Here is a 25,972-nt window from a genome sequence, read left to right on the forward strand (position 1 = left end):
GGTGGAAATTATAGGCAATTAGCAAGACACCCCCAATAAAGGAGTTGTCCTGCAGGTGGTGACCACAGACCACTTTCTCAGCTCCTATGCTTTCTGGCTGATGTTTTGGTCACTTTTGAAAGCTGGCGGTGCTTTCACTCTAGTGGTAGCATGAGACGGAGTCTACAACCCACACAAGTGGCTCAGGTAGTGCAGCTCATCCAGGATGACACATCAATGTGAGCTGTGGCAAGAAGGTTTGCTGTGTCTGTCAGCGTAGTGTCCAGAGCATGGAGGCGCTACCAGGAGACAGGCCAGTACATCAGGAGACGTGGAGGAGGCCGTAGGAGGGCAACAACCCAGCAGCAGGACCGCTACCTCCACCTTTGTGCAAGGAGAAACAGGAGGAGCACTGCCAGAGCCCTGCAAAATGACATCCAGCAAGCCACAAATGTGCATGTGTCTACTCAAACGATCAGAAACAGACTCTATGAGGGTGGTATGAGGGCCCGACGTCCACAGGTGGGGGTTGTGCTTACAGCCCAACACCGTGCAGGACGTTTGGCATTTGCCTAGAGAACACCAAGATTGGCAAATTCGCCACTGGCGCCCTGTGCTCTTCACAGATGAAAGCAGGTTCTCACTGAGCACATGTGACAGACGTGACAGAGTCTGGAGACACCAAGGAGAACGTTCTGCTGCCAGCAACATCCTCCAGCATGACCGCTTTGGCAGTGGGTCAGTAATGGTGTGAGGTGGCATTTCTTTGGGGGGCCGCACAGCCCTCCATGTGCTTGCCAGAGGTAGCCTGACTGCCATTAGGTACCGAGATGAGATCCTCAGACCCCTTGTGAGACCATATGCTGGTGCGGTTGGCCCTGGGTTCCTCCTAATGCAAGACAATGCTAGACCTCATGTGGCTGGAGTGTGTCAGCAGTTCCTGCAAGACGAAGGCATTGATGCTATGGACTGGCCTGACCATTCCCCAGACCTGAATCCAATTGAGCACATCTGGGTCATTATGTCTCGCTCCATCCACCAACGCCACGTTGCACCACAGACTGTCCCTCCTCCCAGACCTTTAGTCCAGGTCTGGGAGGAGATCCCTCAGGAGACCATCCGCCACCTCATCAGGAGCATGCCCAGGCGTTGTAGGGAGGTCATACAGGCACGTGGAGGCCACACACACTACTGAGCCTCATTTTGACTTGTTTTAAGGACATTACATCAAAGTTGGATCAGCCTGTAGTGTGTTTTTCCACTTTAATTTTGAGTGTGACTCCAAATCCAGACCTCCATGAGTTAATAAATTTGATTTCCATTGATAATTTTTGTGTAATTTTGTTGTCAGCACATTCAACTATGTAAAGAACAAAGTATTTAATAAGAATATTTCATTCATTCAGATCTAGGATGTGTTATTTTAGTGTTGTCACCTTATTTATTTGACCAGTATATATATATATATATATATATATATATATATGTGTATGATATATCTATCTATCTAGCTATCTATATATATATATATATATATATATATATATGTAGACAGCTGCCCCGGTGCCTTCCTACTGTGAGATGTATAGAAATAGTGTTCTTCTAGAGAGGGGTGTTCCTCAACCCACTCTCAATGCTGAAAGAACAGACGGCACTCCAAGGACTTGGTGAAATCAAGTGTATTAGGCAAAAAAACGTCAAACAAGAGGCATAACTGCGCCAACGTTTCAGCGCCGCGCAGGGCGCTTTTTTCAAGGCTGTATGCAAGTGACACAAAGCAAACCAAAACAGTGTTAGAATGTACCTTATGTCTGTTTGTGAAGAGAGGAGAAGACCGCGTTGCGGAGCTGCGGGAGCCGGCGTCCGGCGGGGTTTCCGGTGGGTGTACCTGTCGCGTTGCCAGGAAGTGACGTCACTGGTAACCAGCAACCCCGGGCGTCCCAGCCGCCGCTGTCAACCCGCTGATCCTGGCGGAAGAAGAGCGTGAGAGTGTAAACAAACTGAATATGCTGTGCGCTGTGAAAATATACTTGCTTACACAACTGCACAGGGTGTAATGACTGTCTCGCATGAAATCACACATTGGCCCCCACAGGTAAAAACCTCAAACACATATGCCCCCACAGTGCCAGATACACACATGCCCCTACAGTGCTTGAAATGCCCCCACAGTGCCAGATACACATATGCTCCCACAGTGCCACATATGCCCCCACAGTGCCAGATACACATATGCCCCAACAGTGACATGTGCCCACAGTGCCAGATATGCCCCCACAGTGCCAGATACACATATGCCCCAACAGTGGCATGTGCCCACAGTGCCAGATATGCTTTCACAGTGCCAGATACACATATGCTCCCACAGTGCCACATATGCCCCCACAGTGCCAGATACACACATGCCCCAACAGTGGCATGTGCCCACAGTGCCAGATATGCCCCCACAGTGCCAGATACACATATGCCCCAACAGTGGCATGTGTTCACAGTGCCAGATATGCTTTCACAGTGCCAGATACACATATGCTCCCACATTGCCACATATGCCTCCACAGTGCCAGATACACATATGCCCCAACAGTGCTAGAAATGCCCCCACAGTGCCAGATACACATATGCTCCCACAGTGCCACATATGCCCCCCCAGTGCCAGATACACATATGCACCAACAGTGGCATGTGCCCACAGTGCCAGATATGCCCCACAGTGCCAGATACACATATGCCCCAACAGTGGCATGTGCCCACAGTGCCAGATATGCCCCCACAGTGCCAGGTACACATATGCCCCAACAGTGGGATGTGCCCACAGTGCCAGATATGCTTTCACAGTGCCAGATACACATATGCTCCCACAGTGCCACATATGCTCCCACAGTGCCAGATACACACATGCCCCAACAGTGGCATGTGCCCACAGTGCCAGATATGCCCCCACAGTGCCAGATACACATATGCCCCAACAGTGGCATGTGCCCACAGTGCCAGATATGCTTTCACAGTGCCAGATACACGTATGCTCCCACAGTGCCACATATGCCCCCACAGTGCCAGATACACATATGCCCCAACAGTGGCATGTGCCCACAGTGCCAGATATGCCCCCACAGTGCCAGGTACACATATGCCCCAACAGTGGGATGTGCCCACAGTGCCAGATATGCTTTCACAGTGCCAGATACACATATGCTCCCACAGTGCCACATATGCTCCCACAGTGCCAGATACACACATGCCCCAACAGTGGCATGTGCCCACAGTGCCAGATATGCCCCCACAGTGCCAGATACACATATGCCCCAACAGTGGCATGTGCCCACAGTGCCAGATATGCTTTCACAGTGCCAGATACACGTATGCTCCCACAGTGCCACATATGCCCCCACAGTGCCAGATACACATATGCCCCAACAGTGGCATGTGCCCACAGTGCCAGATATGCCTCCACAGTGCCAGTTACACATATGTCCCCACAGTGTCAGATATGCGCCCACAGTGCCATATATGCCCTTACAGTGCCAGATACACATATGCCCCCACAGTGGCATGTGCCCACACTAACATTAATCTACTTTAACTTACTTTAGCTGGCTGGATCCTCGCTGGCTGGCTGGATCCCCGCTGTCACGTGCCTGCTCCCGCTTCCCGCCGCTGCTGCTGTTTTGCTGCCGCCGGCGCTGACTGGATTAAATCAGATCCAGCAGGCACACAGGCTCCTCACATTGCATTCCCAATCGTGAATTGTGTGTGCAGCTGACGTCATGATGTCACCCGCGCAATGCATCATTGGGAACACTCCAGACTCAGGCGGCAGAGGCGGCAAGTCACAATTGGATCATGATCTACCGGCGAAAGCTCCGCGATCTACCGGCAGATCGTGATCGACCTTTTGCCCGCCTCTGTTCGACACTGTTGTGGTCAATAATTGTATCTAGTCCAAACAAAAGAGGTCCTGATACATGATGAGGCCACAATCTGAGACTTGTGTCCACCTCACTTCTTGCTCTTGTCATTGTGCTAGTTTAGTCCAATGATATTCAAGGGTTCGCCATCTGCGGCATCGCATAGGGACCTGAGATGACATCGGCCTGAAGGGTGAAGTGATGGGATCAGGAAGCGTTGCTGATGTAGGGTCCTACTTGAGTCCTATTCACACATGACCACTGTATAAACGTGGATTCTGAACTGTACAAAGAAGAGGGTACCTCAATGGAAAACATAATTAAGGTGATTGTTGAGTAGATTTTCAAAATATCTACTATAAAAATGTTATTGGCCTTTAAATAATGTCAGTGTCACCATGATGCAATCCCTGATTTTACTCTCATCAATAATTTTCCTTTTTATTCATCAACCCTTTCTTTATGCACTTCAATGAGTCCATTTCCTGGTTTACAGTATATTCTAGGGAGATTCTAGGTACTGCTAAAAGTCCTTCATCTACAGATCGCAGTAATCGGGTGGGGCAGTATGGGATCAGAAGCTGCTTCAAGTACCTTGGGCCCTGGTCATGTAGTGCTTTGAAACTCAGTAAGCCAATCTTGAAGATGATTCGCCATCTTACAGGCAGCCAGTGAAGGGAGTAGAGTATGGGTGTTATGTGGCTAGAACGGGGCTGGTTGGGTAACAGCCTGGCAGCTGTGTTTTTTACACCAGCTGTAAGTGATGCAATTCTTTTGCTGGGAGACCAAGGTAGAGGCCATTACAGTAGTCTAATCGAGATGATACAAATGCATGGATGACTTTTGGCAGATCATCTGAGGGAATTAAGTGCCTGATTCTGGCTGTGTTCCTCAGGTGAAAGAATGAGGATTTGATTGTGGCTGATATTTGATGTTTAAGTGTCAAGCCACCATCCAGGAGAGCGGCAAGATTCCGCACACGATCAGTGGTGTGTAATTCTGAATCCCCGAGTGTAAGTCCAGTTGGTTGGCTATGCTGCAGTCTTGTCCTTTGATGTTGCGGTCCTATCATAAGGACCTCTGTTGTATCCGGGTATGTTGGGTTTTACTATGGATGGTACTAATTAGTATGCCTCAGGAAGGTGGGATATGTTGGGTTTTTCCTATGTGGTGTAATTAGTATGCCTGAGGAATGTGGGATATGTTCGGTTTACCCTATGTGGTGTAATTAGTATGCCTCAAGAGGGTGGGATATGTTGGGTTTTCCCTATGTGATGTAATTAGTATGCCTCAGGAAGGTGGGATATGTTGGGTTTTCCCTATGTGGTGTAATTAGTATGCCTCAGGAAGGTGGGATATGTTGGGTTTTCCCTATGTGATGTAATTAGTATGCCTCAGGAAGGTGGGATATGTTGGGGTTTCCCTATGTGGTTTAATTAGTATGCCTCAGGAAGGTGGGGTATGTTGGATTTTCCCTATGTGGTGTAATTAGTATGCCTCAGGAAGGTATGATATGTTGGGTTTTCCCTATGTGGTGTAATTAGTATGCCTCAGGAAGGTGAGATATGTTGGGTTTTCCCTATGTGGTGTAATTAGTATGCCTCAGGAAGGTGGGATTTGTTGGGTTTTCCCTATGTGGGTAAATTAGTATGCCTCAGAAAGGTGGGATATGTTGGGTTTTCCCTATGTGGTGTAATTAGTATGCCCCAGGAAGGTGGGATATGTTGGGTTTTCCCTATGTGATGTAATTAGTATGCCTAAGGAAGGTGGGATATGTTGGGGTTTCCCTATGTGGTGTAATTAGTATGCCTCAGGAAGGTGGGATATGTTGGGGTTTCCCTATGTGGTGTAATTAGTATGCGTCAGGAAGGTGGGATATGTTGGGGTTTCCCTATGTGGTGTAATTAGTATGCCTAAGGAAGGTGGGATATGTTGGGCTTTCCCTATGTGGTGTAATTAGTATGCCTCAAGAAGGTGGGATATGTTGGGTTTTCCCTATGTGGTGCAATTAGTATGCCTCAGGAAGGTGGGATATGTTGGGTTTTCCCTATGTGGTGTAATTAGTATGCCTCAGGAAGGTATGATATGTTGGGTTTTCCCTATGTGGTGTAATTAGTATGCCTCAGGAAGGTGGGATATGTTGGGTTTTCCCTATGTGGTGTAATTAGTATGCCTCAGGAAGGTGGGATATGTTGGGTTTTCCCTATGTGGGTAAATTAGTATGCCTCAGAAAGGTGGGATATTATTATGTCTGCAGCTGAACAGTACTACTACTACTTCAAACATGCCGCAGCTGCACAGTACTACTTCAAACATGCCGCAGCTGCACAGTACTACTTCAAACATGCCACAGATGCACAGTACTACTTCAAACATGCCACAGATGCACAGTACTACTTCAAACATGCCACAGATGCACAGTACTACTTCAAACATGTCGCAGCTGCACAGTACTACTTCAAACATGCCACAGATGCACAGTACTACTTCAAACATGCCACAGATGCACAGTACTACTTCAAACATGTCGCAGCTGCACAGTACTACTTCAAACATGCCACAGCTGCACAGTACTACTTCAAACATGCCACAGCTGCACAGTACTACTTCAAACATGCCACAGCTGCACAGTACTACTTTAAACATGCCACAGCTGCACAGTACTACTTCAGACATGCCGCAGCTGCACACTACTACTTCAAACATGCCGCAGTTGCACACTACTACTTCAAACATGCCGCATCTGCACAGTACTACTGCAAACATGTCGCAGCTGTACAGTACTACTTTAAACATGCCGCAGCTGCACAGTACTACTTTAAACATGCCGCAGCTGCACAGTACTACTTCAGACATGCCGCAGCTGCACAGTACTACTTCAGACATGCCGCAGCTGCACACTACTACTTCAAACATGCCGCAGTTGCACACTACTACTTCAAACATGCCGCAGCTGCACAGTACTACTGCAAACATGCCGCAGCTGCACAGTACTACTTCAAACATGCCGCAGCTGCTCAGTACTACTTTAAACATGCCGCAGCTGCACAGTACTACTTTAAACATGCCGCAACTGCACAGTACTACTTCAGACATGCCGCAGCTGCACACTACTACTTCAGACATGCCGTAGCTGCACACTACTACTTCAAACATGCCGCAGCTGCACAGCACTACTGCAAACATGCCGCAGCTGCACAGTACTACTTCAAACATGCCGCAGCTGCACAGTACTACTTCAGACATGCCGCAGCTGCACACTACTACTTCAAACATGCCGCAGCTGCACACTTCTACTTCAAACATGCCGCAGCTGCACAGTACTACTGCAAACATGCCTGCTCCAAAGGCCTATTTATTTTCTGCATGTTTGATGCAATTCTCAATGTTTGCTTTTATTTTGTATACATGGTCTTCCGAGACAACGGCACAGAAGCACACCTGTCATTGTGTATGCTGGATGTCATTGTATTTATTTTTCTGTTTGTTTGGATAGTTTAGTGCCACTCATAGGCGTTTCCATCATGGGTGCAATGTGTGCGGTGCCTGGGGCGTCCAGGGGACCCACACCGCACACACAGCGCCCATATTGTTTTAATACCTTTTTGGAGTCCCACTACGGGTGCTGCAGCCGCAGCAAAAAAATCATTCCCAAAATGGCCGCTGCGCATGCGCAGTAGATAATTAGTCTCTGGATCATGGTGGGTGGCATGTGTCTAGAGACCTGCGCATGCGCATCTGGCACAGTGCTGCAGCCAACGGCGCCGTGGAGATGAGGGGTTCCACCATGAGTCTGCACACGGGGTCTCTCCCCTCTTAAAATGCCCTCGGTGACACTCTCTTAGTATGAACATAAAGGCCCGGGCATCACACACTTTTCATTTGTTGCTCCTTTTAAACTGGTTTGTTAAGAAATTGTTACATGAAAACGTAATTGCTTAGTAGCGCTCCCTTACCCTATAACTTAAGACCCACTGAAATCCTGGTGTTTTGGAGAAGTATGTTGTTTGAATTTGTGTAGTGTTCCCGTGCATCATGGAGAATCGCCTGTATGTATACTGGATATAATTCATACTGTATGTATTGACAGGGCCACCATTTAAGTATATTCTCTTATTATTTAGGTATGAGAAGTTGCATAGTAACAGTTCTGTCTGTATTCTGGATGTATAATGGTAAGTGCAGTGCTGAAAGTAGGGTGGTACGGAGTACCATTAAGAAATAAGTTGGTGGTACTCAGAACCACCAGCCCACTGATGGGGCATTTTTGTAAAATGGTGTCAGTAGCATAATGTGTAATAAGTATTACGGTGTCTGGCATAATGTGTAGTGGGTGTTATGGTGTCTGGATATAAAGTGTAATGGGTGTTACAGTGTGTGGCATAATGTGTAATAAGCATTACAGTGTGTGGGATAATGTGTAATAAGCATTATGTATGGGGTGTGGTATAATGTGTAGTGGGCATTACGGTGTGCGGCATAATGTGTAATGGGCATTACGGTGTGTGGCATAACGTGTAATGGGCATTACAGTGTGTGGGATAATGTGTAATAAGCATTATGTATGGGGTGTGGCATAATGTGTAGTGGGCATTACGGTGTGCGGCATAATGTGTAATGGGCATTACGGTGTGTGGCATAACGTGTAATGGGCATTACAGTGCGTGGGATAAAGTGTAATAAGCATTACAGTGTGTGGGATAATGTGTAATAAGCATTATGTATGGTATGTGGCATAATGTGTAATGGGCATTACGGTGTGCGGCATAATGTGTAATGGGCATTATGGTGTGTGGCATAATGTGTAATGGGCATTATGCTGTGTGGCATAATATGGCCATGCCCCTATTGTCATGTAGCCACTCCCCTAGTTTTGTGTGACGATGCACCCTTATGACATGTGACCACGCCCATTATTACTATCCGTACCACTAAGAAAAAAATTCTGCTTGCACCACTGGGTAAGTGATAGGTAGAAGTGTTACCACTGAAGTATTGGGGGAATGTGTTACTAGAGAGGCGATAGAGGGATGTGTTACTCAGAGGTAATGAGGAAGCATGTTACTATAGAGGTGGGGGGATGTATTAGTACAATTGGGATCCGGGCAGGATCCTGGAAGTCGAGATAGCGTCCGACAAGGTTCACAAGCCTGTTGCCGGGATCCCGACTGCTGAAATTCTGATTGAGCATATTCCGAGCCGCTGGAGAAGTAAGCTGGTGGTGGGTTTAGTCTGTGGGGGGAGAGTTAGGGTTAGACTGCGGGGAGGGGGTTAGGTTTAGGCCGCCCCCCGGGGAAGGCTAGGGTTAGGCTGTGGGGGGAGGGGGGGGGGTTAGGCTTAGGCCACCCCTGGGGAAGGTTAGGTTTAGGCTGCGGGTAGGAAGGGTTAGGGGGGCATTGCGGGAAGGTCAGTATGCTTGTCATACCTAGCACCTACAGATCTTAGGGGGATGTCTTATACATAGGGAATGGGGCATGTGTTATTACAGAGGTGACTGGGAGGGGATGTGTTACTACAGAGGTGACGGGGAGGGGATGTGTTACTACAGAGGTGACGGGGAGGGGATGTGTTACTACAGAGGTGACGGGGAGGGGATGTGTCGCTACAGAGGTGACGGGGAGGGGATGTGCTACTACAGAGGTGACAGGGAGGGGATGTGTCACTACAGAGGTGACGGGGAGGGGATGTGTCACTACAGAGGTGACGGGGAGGGGATGTGTTACTACAGAGGTGATGGGAAATGTGTTACTACAGAGGTGACGGGGAGGGGATGTGTTACTACAGAGGTGATGGGAAATGTGTTACTACAGAGGTGATGGGGAGGGGATGTGTTACTACAGAGGTGATGGGAAATGTGTTACTACAGAGGTGATGGGGAGGGGATGTGTTACTACAGAGGTGATGGGAAATGTGTTACTACAGAGGTGATGGGGAGGGGATGTGTTACTACAGAGGTGATGGGGAGGGGATGTGTTACTACAGAGGTGATGGGGAGGGGATGTGTTACTACAGAGGTGATGGGGAGGGGATGTGTTACTACAGAGGTGATGGGAAATGTGTTACTACAGAGGTGATGGGGAGGGGATGTGTTACTACAGAGGTGATGGGGAGGGGATGTGTTACTACAGAGGTGATGGGGAGGGGATGTGTTACCAGGGCCGTCTTAACAACAGTGTGGGCCCCTGGGCACAGCAATGCACTGGGGCCCCTAACCATCCTCCAGCGGTAGGGGTGGGGGGTGCTATCAGTGGCAACTTTGATGTCCTGTGGGTGGTATGGGGTGTTCTATCTTCCACTCAGCATGTAGGACCTGGAGCAGTCATTTCTGCTAATCACTCTTTTTCTGCACAGATGGGGCAGGAGGGAGAACACTAAACTGTAGAAGGGGGCATTGGGCTGAATGAAGGGGCCCCGGTACATGACTTCCAGGGTGGTAGGGGGTGTTTAATACGTAGGGGAGGGGTCAATAGTGGAGTGGGCTTAATATTTATCATTTTCTGATGAGAGGGCAGCGTGCTTGACTGCAGATATCTCAAGTTCCTGTTAAAAGATTTCTTAGCTTTGAATTGGATAAAAATCTAGAGCGTTCCACCTATCAGGGGGTACTGGGGACTTGGGGATCAGAGTTCAGGAGCCAGAGCAATCCCCTGACGAATATATAAAACTGCATACCAGGCGTGTGGAGCTGGAGCAGGGACCGGCTGCTTGAAGGTTGATATCTCTGGTTCTGGGCATAGTAGAGACAAGCTCCCAGTGACCACCGAAAGGGGAGAGTCACAGCTTTTGGAGTATACCCTCAGAAAAACTTTAAGTCAGAAAGAGCCTGAGAGATCTGTCTCGGAAGAGCAATTAACAGGCCCTGATGGGGACCACTGCTTTGAAGTCGGATATCTCCGGTTCCCTAGGGCCGATTTAAAAAAATCTGGTACCCCTTGAAAGAGGGGACCCTCAGCTATCAGACTAGGGCCCTTATACTCCTGGGGCCCTTGGGCAAGTGCCCATTGAGCCCATACGAAAAGACGGCCCTGTGTGTTACTACAGAGGTGATGGGGAGGGGATCTGTTACTACAGAGGTGATGGGGAGGGGATGTGTTACTACAGAGGTGATGGGGAGGGGATGTGTTACTACAGAGGTGATGGGGAGGGGATCTGTTACTACAGAGGTGATGAGGAGAGGATGTGTTACTACAGAGGTGATGAGGAGAGGATGTGTTACTACAGCGCGATGTGTGCTGAGGGGGGACAATCTAGAACCGGCGATATGCTATGGGGCATACAAAAGGAGAGATGTGTGCTGAGCAAAGGGGGGGGGGGGACAATCTAGAACTGGCGAAACGCTATGGGACACAGCGCTGTAACTACGTGTGTGCCTGGCACACAGCGCAGTTGCCCTGAGGGCTTGTAATGAGTCAAATTGACTCAATACAAGCCACCAGTTCTGTGCTGTGTGCGCCCGTGCGCCGCGCTGGAGGAGAGCAGCAGCGCCGGTGGCAGAGGAGGAGGAGGGAGGGGTACTGGAGCTGCAGCAGCGCTATGTAATTGGTAGTGAATGCTAGGATGTGCTTCCCTTATCCCAGCATTCACAGCGGCGGTCAGCCAATGCGGAAGGAGAGGGGACTGCTGCAGCGGCGCCTCTACCAATTACATAGCGCTGCTGCGGCTCCAGTACCCCTCCCTCCTCCTCCTTCTCCCCTGCAGCTGTGAGGGGGGGAACAATCTAGAACCGGCGATACGCTATGGGGCATACACACGGAGAGATGTGTGCTGAGCGAGGTGGGGGGACTATCTAGAACCAGCGATACGCTATGGGGCATACACACCCTAAAAAACAGCTTAAATCATAGAATTTGGGGGTCCTTTTGATCCCATAGTATTATTAACCTCAATAACCATAATTTCCACTCCTTTTCAGTCTATTCTGAACACCTCACACCTCACAATATTGGCCCTCATTCCGAGTTGATCGGTCGCAAGGCGAATTTAGCAGAGTTACACACGCTTAGTCTACGCCTACTGGGAGTGTATCTTAGCATCTTAAAAGTGCGAACGAAGTTTACGCAATATTGCGAACATAAAAAACTTAGCAGTTTTAGAGTAGCTCCAGACTTACTCTGCCTGTGCGATCAGTTCAGTGCTTGTCGTTCCTGGTTTGACATCACAAACACTCCCAGCGTTCGCCCAGACACTCCCCCGTTTCTCCGGCCACTCCTGCGTTTTTTCCGGAAACGGTAGCGTTTTCAGCCACACGCCCATAAAACGCCGTGTTTCCGCCCAGTAACACCCATTTCCTGTCAATCACACTACGTTCGCCGGTGCGAACAAAAAGCCGTGACTAAAAATCCTTTCTTCATAGCAGAATTACTTAGCGCAGTCGCAGTGCGAACATTGCGCATGCGCTCTAAGCTGATTTTCACTGCGATGCGAAAAAAAAGAACGAGCGAACGACTCGGAATGAGGCCCATTATTTTGTCCTAAAATTTGCACCGAGGTCGCTGGATGGCTAAGCTAAGCGACACAAGTGGCCGACACAAACACCTGGCCCATCTAGGAGTGGCACTGCAGTGTCAGACAGGATGGCACTTCAAAAAAATAGTCCCCAAACAGCACATGATGCAAAGAAAAAAAGAGGCGCAATGAGGTAGCTGTGTGACTAAGCTAAGCGACACAAGTGACCGACACAAACACCTGGCCCATCTAGGAGTGGCACTGCAGTGTCAGACAGGATTGCAGATTTAAAAAATAGTCCCCAAACAGCACATGATGCAAAAAAAAAAAAGAGGCGCAATGAAGTAGCTGTGTGACTAAGCTAAGCGACCCAAGTGGCCGACACAAACACCTGGCCCATCTAGGAGTGGCACTGCAGTTTTCTAGCGAGAGGATGAGTGCTTCCATCCTCATGTGAACCTGAACCACTAGCCATGAACATAGGCCAGGGCCTCAGCCGTTCCTTGCCACTCCGTGCCGTAAATGGCATATTGGCAAGTTTACGCTTCTCATCAGACGCTTTCAATTTTGATTTTTGGGTCATTTTACTGAAGTTTTGTTTTTTGGATTTTACATGCTCTCTACTATGACATTGGGCATCGGCCTTGGCAGACGACGTTGATGGCATTTCATCGTCTCGGCCATGACTAGTGGCAGCAGCTTCAGCACGAGGTGGAAGTGGATCTTGATCTTTCCCTATTTTAACCTCCACATTTTTGTTCTCCATTTTTTAATGTGTGGAATTATATGCCAGTATCAATAGCAATGGCCTACTACTATATATACTGCGCACAACTGAAATGCACCACAGGTATGGATGGATGGTATACTTGATGACACAGAGGTAGGTAGAGCAGTGGCCTTCCGTACCGTACTGCTATATATACTGGTGGTCACTGTCAGCAAACTGCAAAACTAAAATGCACCACAGGTATAGAATCTAGATGGATAGTATACTTGACGACACAGAGGTAGGTAGAGCAGTGGCCTTCCGTACCGTACTGCTATATATACTGGTGGTCACTGTCAGCAAACTGCAAAACTGAAATGCACCACAGGTATAGAATCTAGATGGATAGTATACTTGACACAGAGGTAGGTAGAGCAGTGGCCTTCCGTACCGTACTGCTATATATACTGGTGGTCACTGTCAGCAAAACTCTGCACTGTACTCCTATATAATACTGCTGGTCCCCAGTCCCCACAATAAAGCAGTGTGAGCACAGATACACTGTATACAGCACACTGAGCACAGATATGGAGTGTTTTTCAGGCAGACAACGTATACTGGTGGTCACTGTCAGCAAAACTCTGCACTGTACTCCTCCTATATAATACTGCTGGTCCCCAGTCCCCACAATAAAGCAGTGTGAGCACAGATATATGCAGCACACTGAGCACAGATATGGAGTGTTTTTCAGGCAGACAACGTATACTGGTGGTCACTGTCAGCAAAACTCTGCATTGTACTCCTCCTATATAATACTGCTGGTCCCCAGTCCCCACAATAAAGCAGCGTGAGCACAGATATATGCAGCACACTGAGCACAGATATGGAGTGTTTTTCAGGCAGACAACATATACTGGTGGTCACTGTCAGCAAAACTCTGCACTGTACTCCTCCTATATAATATACTGGTGGTCCCCAGTCAGGGCCGTCTTAACAACAGTGTGGGCCCCTGGGCACAGCAATGCACTGGGGCCCCTAACCATCCTCCAGCGGTAGGGGTGGGGGGTGCTATCAGTGGCAACTTTGATGTCCCGTGGGTGGTAGGGGGTGTTCTATCTTCCACTCAGCATGTAGGACCTGGAGCAGTAATTTCTGCTAATCACTCTTTTTCTGCACATATGGGGCGGGAGGGAGAACACTAAACTGTAGAAGGGGGCATTGGGCTGAATGAAGGGGCCCCGGTACATGACTTCCAGGGTGGTAGGGGGTGTTTAATATGTAGGGGAGGGGTCAATAGTGGAGTGGGCTTAATATTTATCATTTTCTGATGAGAGGGCAGCGTGCTTGACTGCAGATATCTCAAGTTCCTGTTAAAAGATTTCTTAGCTTTGAATTGGATAAAAAATCTAGAGCGTTCCACCTATCAGGGGGTACTGGGGACTTGGGGATCAGAGTTCAGGAGCCAGAGCAATCCCCTGACGAATATATAAAACTGCATATTAGGCGTGTGGAGCTGGAGCAGGGACCGGCTGCTTGAAGGTTGATATCTCTGGTTCTGGGCAAAGTAGAGACACGCTCCCAGTGACCACCGAAAGGGGAGAGTCCCAGCTTTTGGAGTATACCCTCAGAAAAACTTTAAGTCAGAAAGAGCCTGAGAGATCTGTCTCGGAAGAGCAATTAACAGGCTCTGATGGGGACCACTGCTTTGAAGTCGGATATCTCCGGTTCCCTAGGGCCGATTTAAAAAAATCTGGTACCCCTTGAAAGAGGGGACCCTCAGCAATCAGATTAGGGCCCTTATACTCCTGGGGCCCTTGGGCAAGTGCCCATTGAGCCCATACGAAAAGACGGCCCTGTCCCCAGTCCCCACAATAAAGCAGTGTGAGCACAGATATATGCAGCACACTGAGCACAGATATGGAGTGTTTTTCAGGCAGACAACGTATACTGGTGGTCACTGTCAGCAAAACTCTGCACTGTACTCCTCCTATATAATACAGCTGCTCCCCAGTCCCCACAATTAAGCAATAAGCACAAATATTTGCATCAACATTAATAAACGGAGAGGACGCCAGCCACGTCCTCTCCCTAACATTTCCAATGCACGAGTGAAAATGGCGGCGACGCGCGGCTGCTTATATAGAATCCGAATCTCGCGAGAATCCGACAGCGGGATGATGACGTTCGGGCGCGCTCGGGTTAACCGAGCCATATGGGAGAATCCGAGTATGCCTCGGACCCGTGTAAAATGGGTGAAGTTCGGGGGGGGTTCGGTTTCCGAGGAACCGAACCCGCTCATCACTAATACACACGGAGAGATGTGTGCTGAGCGAGGGGGGGGACTATCTAGAACCAGCGATACGCTATAGGGCATACACATGGAGAGATGTGTGCTGAGCGAGGGGGGGACTATCTAGAACCGGCGATATGCTATGGGGCATACACACGGAGAGACGTGTGCTGAGTGAGGGGGGGGACAGTCCCAAACCGGCGATACGCTATGGGGCATACACACGGAGAGATGTGTGCTGAGCGAGGGGGGGGGGACTATCTAGAGCCGGCGATACGCTATGGGGCATACACAAGGAGAGATGTGTGCTGAGCGAGTGGGAGGGACAATCTAGAACCGGCGATACGCTATGGGGCATACACACAGAGAGAAGTGTGCTGAGCGAGGTGGGGACTATCTAGAACCGGCGATACGCTATGGGGCATACACACGGAGAGATGTGTGCTGAGCGAGGGGGGGGACTATCTAGAACCGGCGATACGCTATGGGGCATACACACGGAGAGATGTGTGCTGAGTGAGGGGGGACAATCCCAAACCGGCGATACGCTATGGGGCATACACAGGGAGAGATGTGTGCTGAGCGAGGGGGGTGACAATCTAGAACCGACGATACGCTATGGGGTATACACACGGAGAGATGTGTGCTGAGCGAGGGGGGTGACAATCTAGACCCGGTGATGCGCTATGGGGCATACACACGGAGAGATGTGTGCTGAGCGAGGGGGGTGACAATCTAGAACCGGCGATACGCTATGGGGCATACACACGGAGAGATGTGTGCTGAGCGAGGGGGGGACTATCTAGAACCGGCGTTACGCTATGGGGCATACACACGGAGAGATGTGTGCTGAGCGAGGAGGGTGACAATCTAGAACCGGCGATACGCTATGGGGCATACACACGGAGAGATGTGTGCTGAGCTAGGGGGGGGCTATCTAGAACCGGTGATACGCTATGGGGCATACACACGGAGAGATGTGTGCTGAGCGAGGGGGGGGACTATCTAGAACCGGTGATACGCTATGGGGCATACACATTGAGAGATGTGTGCTGAGTGAGGGGGGGACAATCCCAAACCGGCGATACGCTATGGGGCATATACACGGAGAGATGTGTGCTGAGCGAGGGGGGTGACAATCTACAACCGGCGATACGCTATGGGGCATACACACGGAGAGATGTGTGCTGAGAGAGGGGGGGGGGACTATCTAGAGCTGGCGATACGCTATGGGGCATACACACGGAGAGATGTGTGCTGAGCGAGGGGGGGACTGTCTAGAACCGGCGATATGCTATGGGGCATACACACGGAGAGACGTGTGCTGAGTGAGGGGGGGACAGTCCCAAACCGGCGATACGCTATGGGGCGTACACACGGAGAGATGTGTGCTGAGCGAGGGGGGGGGGGACTATCTAGAGCCGGCGATACGCTATGGGGCATACACACGGAGAGATGTGTGCTGAGCGAGGGGGGGGACAATCTAGAACCGGCGATACGCTATGGGGCATACACACAGAGAAAAGTGTGCTGAGCGAGGGGGGGGACTATCTAGAACCGGCGATACGCTATGGGGCATACACACGGAGAGATGTGTGCTGAGCGAGGGGGGGACTATCTAGAACCGGCGATACGCTATGGGGCATCCACAGGGAGAGATGTGTGCTGAGCGAGGGGGGTGACAATCTAGAACCGGCGATACGCTATGGGGCATACACACGGAGAGATGTGTGCTGAGCGAGGGGGGTGACAATCTAGACCCGGCGATACGCTATGGGGCATACACACGGAGAGATGTGTGCTGAGCGAGGGGGGTGACAATCTAGAACCGGCGATACGCTATGGGGCATACAAACGGCGAGATGTGTGCTGAGCGAGGGGGGGACTATCTAGAACCGGCAATACGCTATGGGGCATACACACGGAGAGATGTGTGCTGAATGAGGGGGGACAATCCCAAACCGGCGATACGCTATGGGGCATACACAGGGAGAGATGTGTGCTGAGTGAGGGGGGTGACAATCTAGAACCGGTGATACGCTATGGGGCATACACACGGAGAGATGTGTGCTGAGCGAGGGGGGTGACAATCTAGACCCGGCGATACGCTATGGGGCATACACACGGAGAGATGTGTGCTGAGCGAGGAGGGTGACAATCTAGAACCGGCGATACGCTATGGGGCATACACACGGAGAGATGTGTGCTGAGCTAGGGGGGGGGGCTATCTAGAACCGGTGATACGCTATGGGGCATACAGACGGAGACATGTGTGCTGAGCGAGGGGGGACTATCTAGAACCGGTGATACGCTATGGGGCATACACACGGAGAGATGTGTGCTGAGCGAGGGGGGGACTATCTAGAACCGGCGAAACGCTATGGGGCATACACACGGAGAGATGTGTGCTGAGCGAGGGGGGTGACAATCTAGAACCGGCGATACGCTATGGGGCATACACACGGCGAGATGTGTGCTGAGCGAGGGGGGGACTATCTAGAACCGGCAATACGCTATGGGGCATACACACTGAGAGATGTGTGCTGAATGAGGGGGGACAATCCCAAACCGGCGATACGCTATGGGGCATACACAGGGAGAGATGTGTGCTGAGTGAGGGGGGTGACCATCTAGAACCGGCGATACGCTATGGGGCATACACAGGGAGAGATGTGTGCTGAGTGAGGGGGGTGACAATCTAGAACCGGCGATACGCTATGGGGCATACACACGGAGAGATGTGTGCTGAGCGAGGGGGGTGACAATCTAGAACCGGCGATACGCTATGGGGCATATACACGGAGAGATGTGTGCTGAGCTGGGGGGTGGGGGGGCTATCTAGAACCGGTAATACGCTATTGGGCATACACACGGAGAGATGTGTGCTGAGCGAGGGGGGACTATCTAGAACCGGTGATACGCTATGGGGCATACACACGGAGAGATGTGTGCTGAGTGAGGGGGGGACAATCCCAAACCGGCGATACGCTATGGGGCATACACAGGGAGAGATGTGTGCTGAGTGAGGGGGGGACAGTCCCAAACCGGCGATACGCTATGGGGCATACACACGGAGAGATGTGTGCTGAGCGAGGGGGGTGACAATCTACAACCGGCGATACGCTATGGGGCATACACACGGAGAGATGTGTGCTGAGCGAGGGTGGGGGACTATCTAGAACCGGCGATACGCTATGGGGCATACACACGGAGAGATGTGTGCTGAGCGAGGGGGGTGACAATCTAGAACCGGCGATACGCTATGTGGCATACACACGGAGAGATGTGTGCTGAGCGAGGAGGGTGACAATCTAGAACCGGCGATACGCTATGGGGCATACACACGGAGAGATGTGTGCTGAGCGAGGGGGGGGGGACTCTCTAGAACCGGCGATACGCTATGGGGCATACACATGGAGAGATGTGTGCTGATCGAGGGGGGGACTATCTAGAACCGGCGATACGCTATGGGGCATACACACGGAGAGACGTGTGCTGAGTGAGGGGGGGACAATCCCAAACCGGCGATACGCTATGGGGCATATACACGGAGAGATGTGTGCTGAGCGAGGGGGGGGGGCTATCTAGAACCGGCAGTACGCTATGGGGCATACATACGGAGAGATGTGTGCTGAGCGAGGGGGGGACAATCTAGAATCGGCGATACGCTATGGGGCATACACACAGAGAGATGTGTGCTGAGCGAGGGGGGGGGACTATCTAGAACCGGCGATACGCTATGGGGCATACACACGGAGAGATGTGTGCTGAGCGAGGGAGGGACAATCTAGACCCGGCGATACGCCATGGGGCATACACAAAGAGAGACGTGTGCTGAGTGAGGGGTGGACAATCCCAAACCGGCGATACGCTATGGGGCATACACAGGGAGAGATGTGTGCTGAGCGAGGGAGGTGACAATCTAGAACCGTTGATACGCTATGGGGCATACACACGGAGAGATGTGTGCTGAGCGAGGGGGGTGACAATCTAGAACCGGCGATACGCTATGGAGCATACACACGGAGAGATGTGTGCTGAGTGAGGGGGGGGACTATCTAGAACCGGTGATACGCTATGGAGCATACACACGGAGAGATGTGTGCTGAGCGAGGGGGGGACAATGTAGAGCCAGCGATACGCTATGGAGCATACCCACGGAGAGATGTGTGCTGAGCGAGGGGGGGGGGATATCTAGAACCGGCGATACGCTATGGAGCATACACACGGAGAGATGTGTGCTGAGCGATGGGGGGGGACAATCTAGAACCGGCGATACGCTATGGGGCATACACGCAGAGAGAAGTGTGCTGAGCGAGGGGGGGGACTATCTAGAACCGGCGATACGCTATGGGGCATACACACGAAGAGATGTGTGCTGAGCGAGGGGGGGACTATCTAGAACCGGCGATACGCTATGGGGCATACACAGGGAGAGATGTGTGCTGAGCGAGGGGGGTGACAATCTAGAACCGGCGATACGCTATGGGGCATACACACGGAGAGATGTGTGCTGAGCGAGGGGGGTGACAATCTAGAACCGGCGATACGCTATGGGGCATACACACGGAGAGATGTGTGCTGAGCGAGGGGGGGACTATCTAGAACCGGCAATACGCTATGGGGCATACACACGGAGAGATGTGTGCTGAGTGAGGGGGGACAATACCAAATCGGCGATACGCTATGGGGCATACACAGGGAGAGATGTGTGCTGAGTGAAGGGGGACAATCCCAAACCGGCGATACGCTATGGGGCATACACACGGAGAGATGTGTGCTGAGCGAGGGGGGTGACAATCTAGACCCGGCGATACGCTATGGGGCATACACACGGAGAGATGTGTGCTGAGTGAGGAGGGTGACAATCTAGACCCGGTGATAAGCTATGGGGCATACACACGGAGAGATGTGTGCTGAGCGAGGGGTGTGACAATCTAGAACCGGCGATACGCTATGGGGCATACACACGGATTGATGTGTGCTGAGCTAGGGGGGGGTATCTAGAACCGGTGATACGCTATGACACGGAGAGATGTGTGCTGAGCGAGGGGGGACTATCTAGAACCGGTGATACGCTATGGGGCATACACACGGAGAGATGTGTGCTGAGTGAGGGGGGGACAATCCCAAACCGGCGATACGCTATGGGGCATACACACGGAGAGATGTGTGCTGAGTGAGGGGTGGACAATCCCAAACTGGCAATACGCTATGGGGCATACACAGGGAGAGATGTGTGCTGAGCGAGGGGGGGACTATCTAGAACCGGCAATACGCTATGGGGCATACACACGGAGAGATGTGTGCTGAGTGAGGGGGGACAATCCCAAATCGGCGATACGCTATGGGGCATACACAGGGAGAGATGTGTGCTGAGTGAAGGGGGACAATCCCAAACCGGCGATACGCTATGGGGCATACACACGGAGAGATGTGTGCTGAGCGAGGGCGAGGGGGGTGACAATCTAGACCCGGCGATACGCTATGGGGCATACACACGGAGAGATGTGTGCTGAGTGAGGAGGGTGACAATCTAGAACCGGTGATACGCTATGGGGCATACACACGGAGAGATGTGTGCTGAGCGAGGGGGTGTGACAATCTAGAACCGGCGATACGCTATGGGGCATACACACGGAGAGATGTGTGCTGAGCTAGGGGGGGGGGTATCTAGAACCGGTGATACGCTATGGGGCATACACACGGAGAGATGTGTGCTGAGCGAGGGGGGGACTATCTAGAACCGGTGATACGCTATGGGGCATACACACGGAGAGATGTGTGCTGAGTGAGGGGGGGGACAATCCCAAACCGGCGATACGCTATGGGGCATACACACGGAGAGATGTGTGCTGAGTGAGGGGTGGACAATCCCAAACCGGCGATACGCTATGGGGCATACACAGGGAGAGATGTGTGCTGAGCGAGGGGGGTGACAATCTACAACCGGCGATACGCTATGGGGCATACACACGGAGAGATGTGTGCTGAGCGAGGGTGGGGGACTATCTAGAACCGGCGATACGCTATGGGGCATACACACGGAGAGATGTGTGCTGAGCGAGGGGGGTGACAATCTAGAACCGGCGATACGCTATGTGGCATACTCACGGAGAGATGTGTGCTGAGCGAGGAGGGTGACAATCTAGAACCGGCGATACGCTATGGGGCATACACACGGAGAGATGTGTGCTGAGCGAGGGGGGGGGGACTATCTAGAACCGGCGATACGCTATGGGGCATACACATGGAGAGATGTGTGCTGATCGAGGGGGGGGACTATCTAGAACCGGCGATACGCTATGGGGCATACACACGGAGAGACGTGTGCTGAGTGAGGGGGGGACAATCCCAAACCGGCGATACGCTATGGGGCATATACACGGAGTGATGTGTGCTGAGCGAGGGGGGGGACAATCTAGAACCGGCGATACGCTATGGGGCATACACACAGAGAGATGTGTGCTGAGCGAGGGGGGGGGGACTATCTAGAACCGGCGATACGCTATGGGGCATACACACGGAGAGATGTGTGCTGAGCGAGGGAGGGACAATCTAGACCCAGCGATACGCTATGGGGCATACACACAGAGAGACGTGTGCTGAGTGAGGGGGGGACAATCCCAAACCGGCTATACGCTATGGGGCATACACAGGTAGAGATGGGTGCTGAGCGAGGGGGGGTGACAATCTAGAACCGGCGATACGCTATGGGGCATACACACGGAGAGATGTGTGCTGAGCGAGGGGGGTGACAATCTAGAACTGGCGATACGCTATGGAGCATACACACGGAGAGATGTGTGCTGAGCGAGGGGTGGGACTATCTAGAGCCGGCGATACGCTATGGAGCATACACACGGAGAGATGTGTGCTGAGCGAGGGGGGGGACTATCTAGAGCCGGCGATACGCTATGGGGCATACACACGGAGAGATGTGTGCTGAGCGAGGGGGGGTGACAATCTAGAACCGGCGATACGCTATGGGACATACACACGGAGAGATGTGTGCTGAGCGAGGGGGGTGACAATCTAGAACCGGCGATACGCTATGGGGCATACACGCGGAGAGATGTGTGCTGAGCGAGGGGGGGTGACAATCTAGAACCGGCGATACGCTATGGGGCATACACACGGAGAGATGTGTGCTGAGCGAGGGGGGGGACTATCTAGAACCGGCGATACGCTATGGAGCATACACACGGAGAGATGTGTGCTGAGCGAGGGGGGGTGACAATCTAGACCCGGCGATACGCTATGGAGCATACACACGGAGAGATGTGTACTGAGCGAGGGGGGTGACAATCTAGAACTGGCGATACGCTATGGGGCATACACACGGAGAGATGTGTACTGAGCGAGGGGGGGTGACAATCTAGAACCGGCGATACGCTATGGGGCATACACACGGAGAGATGTGTGCTGCGCGAGGGGGGTGACAATCTAGAACCGGCGATACACTATGGGGCATACACACGGAGATATGTGTGCTGAGCGAGGGGGGGACTATCTAGAACCGGCGATACGCTATGGGGCATACACACGGAGAGATGTGTGCTGAGCGAGGGGGGTGACAATCTAGAGCCGGCGATACGCTATGGGGCATACACACGGAGAGATGTGTGCTGAGTGAGGGGGGGGGACTATCTAGAACCAGCGATACGCTATGGGGCATACACACGGAGAGATGTGTGCTGAGCGAGGGGGGGGGACTATCTAGAGCCGGCGATACGCTATGGAGCATACACACGGAGAGATGTGTGCTGAGCTAGGAGGGGGACTATCTAGAACCGGCGATACGCTATGGAGCATACACACGAAGAGATGTGTGCTGAGCGAGGGGGGGTGACAATCAGACCCGGCGATACGCTATGGAGCATACACACGGAGAGATGTGTGCTGAGCTGGGGGGGGGGGGGACTATCTAGAACCGGCGATACGCTATGGGGCATACACACGGAGAGATGTGTGCTGAGTAAGGGGGGGGACTATCTAGAACCGGCGATACGCCATGGAGCATACACACGGAGAGATGTGTGCTGAGCGAGGGGGGTGACAATCTAGAACTGGCGATACGCTATGGGGCATACACAGGGAGAGATGTGTGCTGTGCGAGGGGGGTGACAATCTAGACCCGGCGATACGCTATGGGGCATACACACGGAGAGATGTGTGCTGAGCTAGGGGGGGGGGGGGGCTATCTAGAACCGGTGATACGCTATGGAGCATACACACGGAGAGATGTGTGCTGAGCGAGGGGGGTGACAATCTAGAACCGGCGATACGCTATGGGGCATACACAGGGAAAGATGTGTGCTGAGCGAGGGTGGTGACAATCTAGACCCGGCGATACGCTATGGAGCATACACACGGAGAGATGTGTGCTGAGCTAGGGGGGGACTATCTAGAACCGGCGATACGCTATGGGGTATACACACGGAGAGATGTGTGCTGAGCGAGGGGGGTGACAATCTAAACCCGGCGATACGCTATGGGGCATACACACGGAGAGATGTGTGCTGAGCTAGGGGGGGGACTATCTAGAACCGGTGATACGCTATGGGGCATACACACGGAGAGATGTGTGCTGAGCTAGGGGGGGGGGACTATCTAGAACCGGTGATACGCTATGGGCCATACACACGGAGAGATGTGTGCTGTGCTGGGGGGGGGGATATCTAGAACCGGTGATACGCTATGGAGCATACACACGGAGAGATGTGTGCTGAGCTAGGGGGGGGGATATCTAGAACCGGTGATACGCTATGGGCCATACACACGGAGAGATGTGTGCTGAGCTAGGGGGGGGGATATCTAGAACCGGTGATACGCTATGGGGCATACACACGGAGAGATGTGTGCTGAGCGATCTAGTCAGATTGATTAGAATTTTAGCACACATTGCTACGTGTCTGCCCCTTCAGAGGTGTATGAGGGGGTAATCACAGGGCAAGAGATGGTCACTAAAATATTGATAGGTGTGGCATAACAAAAAATAATGATTATCCTGTAGTAAATTCTCATTTCATATGTCCAAGCAAGTTACTATATGTTTCATTTTAGCCCCTACAAATGTATCTCCCAATTCTGCCCTCATAGCAAAACAAAAAGAAAATGTTGTGCCCCTGCTGTACAGTGAGAGCAGATTGGCGGATTGCTTTCCTCGTACCTACCAATTTGGGAAAGTACTGGAGACTGCAGAGCTTCCTTCATGTATAGTGTATGTGAATTGCAATACAACAGACAGTAATGATGAATGTGGCAGTTTAGGAATCCACTTGCTGCCATGGAGGAGAAAGGATAGGGTTCCGTGAGGGATGGGGGGGGGGCGGGGGGGGTGTAAATGCCCAATGTTATATCATCAGTTCCAGGACTCCTTGTTCTTCTTTACGCTGAAGATAGGTTTTTTTTCAACATTTCTTTTATTGAAGCAGAAAAGTAAATAACATTTGACAAGATATCCAAAAACATATTGAGAATAAGTCTGTACAATGGCCCTCATTCCGAGTTGGTCGCTCGGTATTTTTCATCGCATCGCAGTGAAAATCCGCTTAGTACGCATGCGCAAAGTTCGCACTGCGACTGCGCCAAGTAACTTTTACTATGAAGAAAGTATTTTTACTCACGGCTTTTTCTTCGCTCCGGCGATCGTAATGTGATTGACAGGAAATGGGTGTTACTGGGCGGAAACACGGCGTTTCAGGGGCGTGTGGCTGAAAACGCTACCGTTTCCGGAAAAAAACGCAGGAGTGGCCGGAGAAACGGTGGGAGTGCCTGGGCGAACGCTGGGTGTGTTTGTGACGTCAACCAGGAACGACAAGCACTGAACTGATCGCACAGGCAGAGTAAGTCTGAAGCTACTCTGAAACTGCTAAGTAGTTAGTAATCGCAATATTGCGCATACATCGGTCGCAATTTTAAGAAGCTAAGATTCACTCCAGTAGGCGGCGGCTTAGCGTGTGTAACTCTGCTAAATTCGCCTTGCGAACCGATCAACTCGGAATGAGGGCCAATGATAATAATTTTCACATCGTATGTAACAACTTGACAAAATAGTCCACTTAATGGCAACAGATACAGGTAAAAACATCAGAACCAAATAGGCGTTGAGTAAACATGAGCTAAACAGAACCAGTGCCGCGGCCAACAGTTTTCCGAAATGGTGGGCTATACCAACACTGGGGGATCTCGCAGATAGACTCTTGCTTCATACCATAAACTATTGTGGAAGCATCGTGTGATCGCTTCTTTGGTAGAAATTGGAACAGTGTCAATGAAACTTTCTGTATGGGATTCTTTTTGGAGAGAGGCTTCCAGCCAATCCATGTGGAAGATGAAATTTTTTTTTCCTTGAACGTCTCTAGGGTCGGGATCGAGCTTTGTATCCATAATTGGATGGATTTTCAGCCTGCCAAGGAAATTGCCTATATTAGCTTTTTAGCTTCTTTGGGGACCCTAGTACCCATGGGGAGTATACCGAAAACTGCCCATTCAGGGGTAAAGGGGGCGTAATTGATTAAGTGATCTACAGAAAACTTCCAAACTTGTAACCAGAACCTCTTTAGTAGTGGACAAGTCCAAAGACAATGATATAAGTCAGCGGAGGGATGTCCACACTTGGGGCAAGAGGAATCCACTAAT

The sequence above is a fragment of the Pseudophryne corroboree genome, chromosome 11 (assembly GCF_028390025.1).
Source record: "Pseudophryne corroboree isolate aPseCor3 chromosome 11, aPseCor3.hap2, whole genome shotgun sequence".
Taxonomy (NCBI): domain Eukaryota; kingdom Metazoa; phylum Chordata; class Amphibia; order Anura; family Myobatrachidae; genus Pseudophryne; species Pseudophryne corroboree.